At 47.6% G+C, this 7384-nt stretch overlaps 1 non-coding gene across 1 annotated transcript; it reads right to left on the bottom strand.

Annotated features, from left to right (window-relative positions):
* Positions 1 to 4020: 4020 nt before the first annotated feature.
* On the bottom strand, positions 4021 to 4127 carry LOC133339362 (U6 spliceosomal RNA). The gene has a single exon (XR_009754720.1). It is a non-coding gene; the product is annotated as a U6 spliceosomal RNA (small nuclear RNA).
* Between the last annotated feature and the right edge of the window lie 3257 nt (positions 4128 to 7384).

Genomic DNA, 7384 nt, shown 5'->3' with positions numbered 1-7384 from the left:
TCGTTTTTTTCCTCTCCATTCATAATGAAAGTCACGTGTTTAGATTAGTTGGCTGCTGCGATAAATTTTCCACTTGATGAAGACAACAAACTAAACACAGTTCTAAAGAAATGGGTTTTCAATGTAGTATTGTGTGTATTGCGTCGTGTGGTCTATAGTAGAATGCAGTAAGGTAGTGTGCAGTTTAACACGAAAGCTTTCGCGACCAATATCATCCAAAATAAATGTTTTTTAGGGTTAGATCGTGTAAAGATAGTGAGTTATATGCATTCATTAGTTCCCCCCCCCCCCCACCACTTTGCGCCAGAAGTTTCTCACAAGTGATGTCATCACATCTATGCCTCTATTTAAGGAACGAAACAGGAGGATTTATCTACAAATCTGGCTGTCGCCGATGAAGCTGGTTGTAATTACTGGCGAAACGTCGAATACAGATTGTAAATGTTGTGGCGTTGCTCTCCAAAACACCGATGTGCTGTACTAGTAACGAATTGCCATGTTCTGTTTACATGACTAACCTTACTAATTGGTTGTGTTGGGTTGTGGCGAGTTTAACGACACATTCATATTTAGGCGATTTACCCCCAAAAAAACCTGTATTTATTCTGTAGTATGTGTGTAGCATGTTGAAATTTGGCACAATAAGTAGCCAACCGTGCTAATAGGATGAGCGGAGGAAGGACTACAAGCTAAAGAAATTAGTTTTTAAATCTAGATGTTGTACAAGCGCACAGCTGCAGTGGTTTCCAAATTTCGGGAGGAGCGTTACAGATGCCGGAGAAGCTGCGCATCTGAAGGCGCAGCGCGATGATGCGGTGACCTTCTCTAGGATAAGGAGCATGCAATGAGGTGACCGTCTTTGTTCGACAGCTGAGCCACAAGCTGCTGCCGCTGCGTGGATGCTGAGTGGAGTTGTCGTGATGATGGTTTATAGCTCCTTGCTGATGACATCAACAGCGAGGCGTTGCGGTCCATTTGTGGCAAGGAGCGTCTTGGAGGGTGCGGGTGGCAATGGGATTGGGGGGACAGGTGAGAGGAAATAATTTAAAATATCTGAAGATAGGTCGCGGTGTGAATGTGCTACGGAGTGCGTGATGTAGAGCCGGTCGTGCTGCACAGTCTGGAAGCGTGTTGACTCTTTATCTTACCAGGTGTAAGGTCCCGCTGAGCTGTGTAGCAGCTCTTTGTTCAGAAGCCACATGGCCACCACAAACCATAGCAGATCAACCAAGTGGCTGATATCATTATCACATAGAGACCCATAGACTCACAGAGACCCAAACTCATGGAGTCCCACAGAGTCCCGTAACAATCGAGACCAATAACCAAAAAAACCCATACCCATAGAGACCCATAATCATATAGATCCATAACCGTAGAGACCCACACCCATAGAGACCCATACCCATAGAGATCCATACTCATAGAGACCCATACCCATTAGGACCCATACCCATAGAGACCCACTCATAGAGACCCATACCCATAAAGACCCACACTCATAGAGACGCATACCCATAGAGACCCATACCCATAGTGACCCATAGCCATAGAGACACATACTCAGAGACCCATACCCATAGAGACCCATACTCATAGAGACCCATACCCATAGACCCATACTCAAAGAGACCCATACTCAAAGAGACCCATACCCATAGAGACCCATACCCATAGAGATCCATACTCATAGAGACCCATACCCATAGAGACCCATACCCATAGAGACCCATACCCATAGAGACCCATACTCATAGAGACCCATACCCAAAGAGACCCATACTCATAGAGACTCATACCCATTAGGACCCATACCCATAGAGACCCATACCCATAGAGACCCATACTCATACTAAGAGAGACTCATACTAATAGAGACCCATACCCATAGAGATCCATACCCATAGAGACCCATACCAATAGAAACCCATACCCATAGAGACCCATACCCATAGAGACACATACTCATAGAGACCCATACCCATAGAGTCCCATACCCATAGAGTCCCATACCCATAGAGTCCCATACTCATAGAGACCCATACCCATAGAGTCCCATACCCATAGAGACCCATACCCATAGAGACCCATACCCATAGAAAACCCGTACTAAAACTAAACTACGTATTTATCTTACCCGGTGTAATTCCCCACCGAGCTGTGTAGCTCTTTGTTCAGAAGCGATCTGGCCATCAATAACTATAGCAGCTCAACTAAGTGGCTGCTATCACCATCACCGTCATATAGATGGAGTGGGTCCAAGCAAGTCACACACGAAGGCTTGGAGGAAACACGGTTCATTAACCAACATCACATAACCCTTAACAGAACAACAGCACAAGGTGGTAACCCACCATTCCTACACCTTGCTATGTACACTGGGAGCAGATGGCTATGTACATTCTGGAAGGACGACTGCAAATCGGACCAGGTTAGCCAACACGCTGCCTGGTCCATGAGACACCTCCAGACCGCCGGCGACGATGGATTTTTCTCAGCCAGGACCGACTCCGCTACCCCCCCGGGGCTCGGCTTTTATCCTCACGGCGTGACCACGCCCCCCCCCCTGGCCACGCCCCCCCCCTGGCCACGCCCATTTTCCCGATCCTTCGCGAGGGTTCAAGGCCCACCTCACGTGTTCCTCAACCCTGGTACCCCCACCGTCCGCCCCACATCCGGTCACGTGCCCCTTCCTGTTTACCCAGCCTCCCTTGCTGTGCCCATCCGGTGTCCGGGGAGAGGCTCTGCACCCACACGGTTCTGTCTCTACACAAGGGTACTCACACCAACGACACTACGTAGACATCACACGCACATAGAGACCGATAGAGACTGGTAGACACACTTAAAGATGCAAAGTGAATACAGAGATACACAGAGACATAGAGACACGTAGATACACATATAGATGCATATAGACCCATGGGGACCCATAGAAATACATAGAGATACACATAGAGATGCATAGAAACCCATGGAGACCCATAGAGACCCTTAGAGATGCATAGAGATACACATAGAGATGCATAGAGATCCTTGGAGATCCGTAGAGACCAACAGATACACATGGACTCCCACAGACTCATCTAAGACTATATTTATTTTACCAAGTGAGGCTGTTTGTGTGGTGTAATGAGCTCCATCTGATAATAATTCTGTACCCGCTGATCGGGCGCATTGCGGTGTCTATGAACGGTGGTCGCGTTCTCTCGCCAGCTTCCGCTTTGCGGTGTCCCCCAAGGGTCTATTCTGGGCGCTGTTCTCGTCACCGCATGGAGATTCTTCCTCTTGGCAAAGTAATTTCAAGCTTCGGTGTAAAACTCAGTTTCTGTGCCGATACACAGGGCGCCACAGTGGCTAGAGAGATGTTAACTATCTGCTAACTACTTCTCCTGGTATATACAGGAGGCCATGGAATCGATCCCAGACCCTGACAACGCCTGCTGTATGATCCGACTTTACATCTCTCTCTCTCCCCCCGTGGTCGCGTGGATTTCTCTCCGGGTCCTCTGGTTTTTTCCCTCCACGTTTAGAATCAACGTCGCCACGAGTTTAGAGTATCAGGCTGCAGTAGAACAGCGAGACAAGGCAGGGACGGCAAGATGGACTGAGAAGAGACACACACAGAGATGGGGCTACAGAGTGTCACAGCGAGTTGTATCGGGATAGGGATCAAGAGAACAAGGAGTTGCTGGGTGAGCTAGACAAGATATCCCCTCAGCACCATCGAGGGATACACAGAAATACATAGAGATACCTAAAATAGTAAAGATACACATCGAGATACACATTGATATACAGAGATACATAGACACACAGAGATACGTAGAGAGACGTAGATATACATTGACACAGACACAGCGAAACATCACAGAGTTATAAATAATAGTGGAAAAGTCCAAATAACAACATATGAAGAGAAAACAAAAGTCCAGGAGTGGAAGGCGTAAGACAGACAGAGAGACAGAGAGATACAGAGACACAAATAAAGAGACAGGGAAAGAGAAACACAACGCATGCAAGAGAGACAGACGCTTCACGAATTTGCGTGTCATCCTTGCGCAGGGCCCATGCTAATCTTCTCTGTATCGTTCCAATTTTAGTATATGTACTGCCGGAGCAAGTACTGCCGGAGCAAGAGAGACAGACGGAGAGAGAAATATAAATAGAGACAGACTTTTAAACAACTTGTATTGCCGCCAGCAGCAACAGCACTGGAGGCGATTCCGATATGAAATACAAAGTCACCAGCAAACAAATAAAACAAACGCTATAAATGCGCGCGCTGTGGCACTAAATGCACCGCGCACGACACGAAAGAAAAGTCACGTGGTGGTCATCGCGCACGCCACGGTGACGAGCGAGCGCTTCAGAAGGTGAACACCACGAGGTGCCGTCCACGGCGTTCGAAGAAGACGCGCACATCACCAACATGTGTATGGTATGCGTGCTCCAGCCGGAGCCGCGCCTTGAGCAGGCCCCTGAACACTGGAAGCAGCACAGAGCAGCCGTCAGTGTCACCTTCCAGCATATTTTTTTTCGTTCTGTACACCGCCAACTTCGCCTGAGCACAGGCGAGGTTGGCGAGGTCATGGCGCTCGTTAGCCAGGTAAGGCACCACCCCATATACGAAGCTGCTGTTGTAGAAGGGCACCCCCAGTTTCCTGAAGATGTCCCCTAAAAGGTGGAACATTGGTTTGAGGCACTGGCAGCGTAATTACTTTTGGGGCTGAGACAGAGAAAGAAAGACAGAGACAGATAGAGAGAGACAGAAAAACAGATACAAAGTGACAGAGAGATAGTGACGAAGGCAGACAGTGAGAGAAGGACACAGAGAGACAGAAAGAGAGACATTAACAGAGAGACAGAGAGAGAGACAGGGAAAGCCAGAGCGAGAGCCAGAGAGAGACACACACATAAAGATGGAAAGAGATAAACAGAGACAGAAAAATACAGAGGGAGAAACAGAGATAGAGACAAAGACAAACAGAGAAAGACAGACTGGGAGAGAGACAGACAGGGAGAGAGACAGGGACAATGGTTCCCAAAAGCCGTAGGCATGAGACAGAATTCACTAACGTCTGGCAGAAGCAAGCAAATCTTAAGCTACAATTCACAACACTGAACATCTTAAAGAACAACATGTGTTTCGATTTCAAGCTTTCGTGACTGCAGGGATTCATCTTCTTGGCTCTTTCGGTAAAGTCACGTAGAAGGGAAGAACAACATGTGTGTTCAGTAGCAGCTCTGTATGCCTGCGGGAATTGGACATTTAAACAAAGACAGACAGAGATAAGATATTGGCACTCGAAATGTATTGCAGCTGCTGCTGCTGTGACCACTCCAGGACTCCCGGCACTGCGAGCTCAGTCGAGGCTCTCACCGCGCTGTCCGCTCGCTGCCGTGCCGAGTGAGCGGACAGCCGCTATTGGTACCAGAGCAGCGCGCCTGGTCGGGGTCTGTATTGTCACTGGAATCCCTCACGGCTGCGAGGTGCTGAGAGATCCAGCGGCTGAGGTACAGGATGTCTGAACAGTATAGATTTAAATTTCGATTTAAAGCTTTCGTGACTGCAGGGATTCATCTTCTTGGTTCTTTCGGTAAAGTCACGTAGAAGGGAAATAATAAAATAATACAAATAAAACAAAACAATAATTCTCACGACGTTTCGGCCACAACGCAAGCAGCTGTCGTCAGGTGAAGAATTCATACTCTTAGGTTTTTTGGTAAAGTCACGTAGGTAAAAAATAAAATAAAAAATTACAAAAAATTAACTCTGTCACTTATGATTGCAAGTTGTTGCGAGTCAGTGACTGCTTTAGTGTTAAAATATGGTGCTGTAGAAATATGGTGCTGTAGACTCTGTCTTCTCTCTCGACAGACCTGTTCTTCACCTGAGGACGGCTGCTTGTGTTGTGGCCGAAACGTCGTGAGAATTATTTTATTATGTTTTATTTTTATTATTTTATTATTTCCATTCTACGCGACTTTACCGAAAGAACCAAGAAGAGTATAGATTTACATACAGCGGTGCCTTATTCGTATATCCCACATGCTCTCATCTCATGTAAATGTATACATATTTCTCAGTGCCTAATTCCTATAAATTACATTGATTTATACATATGTAGAGGAGTAAAATGGGGACGTGACGTCAGGTGTGCCGTTCAGTGTGATGACGTCACGTCTCCTCGGGTACTTAAGGGAGACCCCGTGACATAAGCGGGGTCACTGTGGGAACGTGTAGAGTCAGCAGGGTGAAGAGGGAACCAGGGGTAGAGAGAGATTGAATAGTGAGTCTGGGGAGAAGCCGGTGGTAGCCGTAGAGGTGCTTCTCTCTCCGCTCGGTGGAGTCGGCAGAGTCCCCGATCCAACACGAGAGAGAGAGAGAGACCGGAGCTAGCCGGGCAGGGACCAGGACTCAGAGTCGGACCCCTAGCCCCTGGGAGTTGTGTACCCTTGTCTGTGTTATTGTTAACCGTTAATAAACCCTTGGCGAAAGCCCATAACATACCTCTGTCTCCGAGTGCGTCCGTGGGAACTTCTCTACACATATGCAGTGACATCGCGAGATGTCAACGTGCAGTACCGGCCCTACAGGACAGGGTGTGTGAGTGCCGGCCGAAGGATGAGGTTACTCGAGGTCATGGCACTCTTGTTGACCAGGGAGGACACGTGACCAGTTAAGTCTACAAAGGGACCCCAAGTGGGGGCTAGGGGTGGTCACGTGACTGGGACCCAGATCCTTCCTGAGGATTCTGGAAGGTGGTCGTGGCCAAGGGCGGAGCTGGCTACGCCACAGAGAATAGAAGCCGGGTCCCGAGACGGACCAGGGTTGTTGTTAATCCTGGAAGAAACTTTCGTGGACGTTCTCTGTTCAACGAGTCTCCAACACGTGGACCCGGTCTGTAGTAGCAGTTACGTTGCAATGAGTGTTGTTAGCCTGGTGGTCACCACCATAGGTTGTTATTCTGTTAAGGGGAAGTTACCCCGTGTGTTGGAGTTTAAAAAAAATTACCCGTAAAAACAAAGTTTTTCACTATAAATCCCTAATATGCGTGGCATCGGGGCGGCTAGAGTCCTCTCGTCCTCTGGCTTGAGATGGCTGCCACCTATGGGTCAGAAGATTGTCTGGCAGCATTAAACAATAGCTAATTAAATATTTATTTATTTTCCCCTAAACAGTGTAAAATTTTGGAAATTTTTTTTCACGAAAATGCATTGTCACGCACAACGAGTCTGTGTGCAAAATGTCAGCTCGATTGGATCACGGGAAGTGGGTTAAAAAACGAGCGAAAGATTTGCACGGTCCTAAGCAAGCAAGCGAACTTAATATAAAGGATTTAAAAATATATTCGCCTGTGGAGGACGTGGGGATCGATCC

The sequence above is a fragment of the Lethenteron reissneri genome, unplaced genomic scaffold (genome assembly GCF_015708825.2).
Source record: "Lethenteron reissneri isolate LAM-NWPU_2019-01 unplaced genomic scaffold, ASM1570882v1 scaffold_1846, whole genome shotgun sequence".
In the NCBI taxonomy this organism is placed as follows: domain Eukaryota; kingdom Metazoa; phylum Chordata; class Hyperoartia; order Petromyzontiformes; family Petromyzontidae; genus Lethenteron; species Lethenteron reissneri.
The sequence above is the reverse complement of the archived record's forward strand: the minus strand, read 5'-3'. Positions and strand labels throughout refer to the sequence as shown.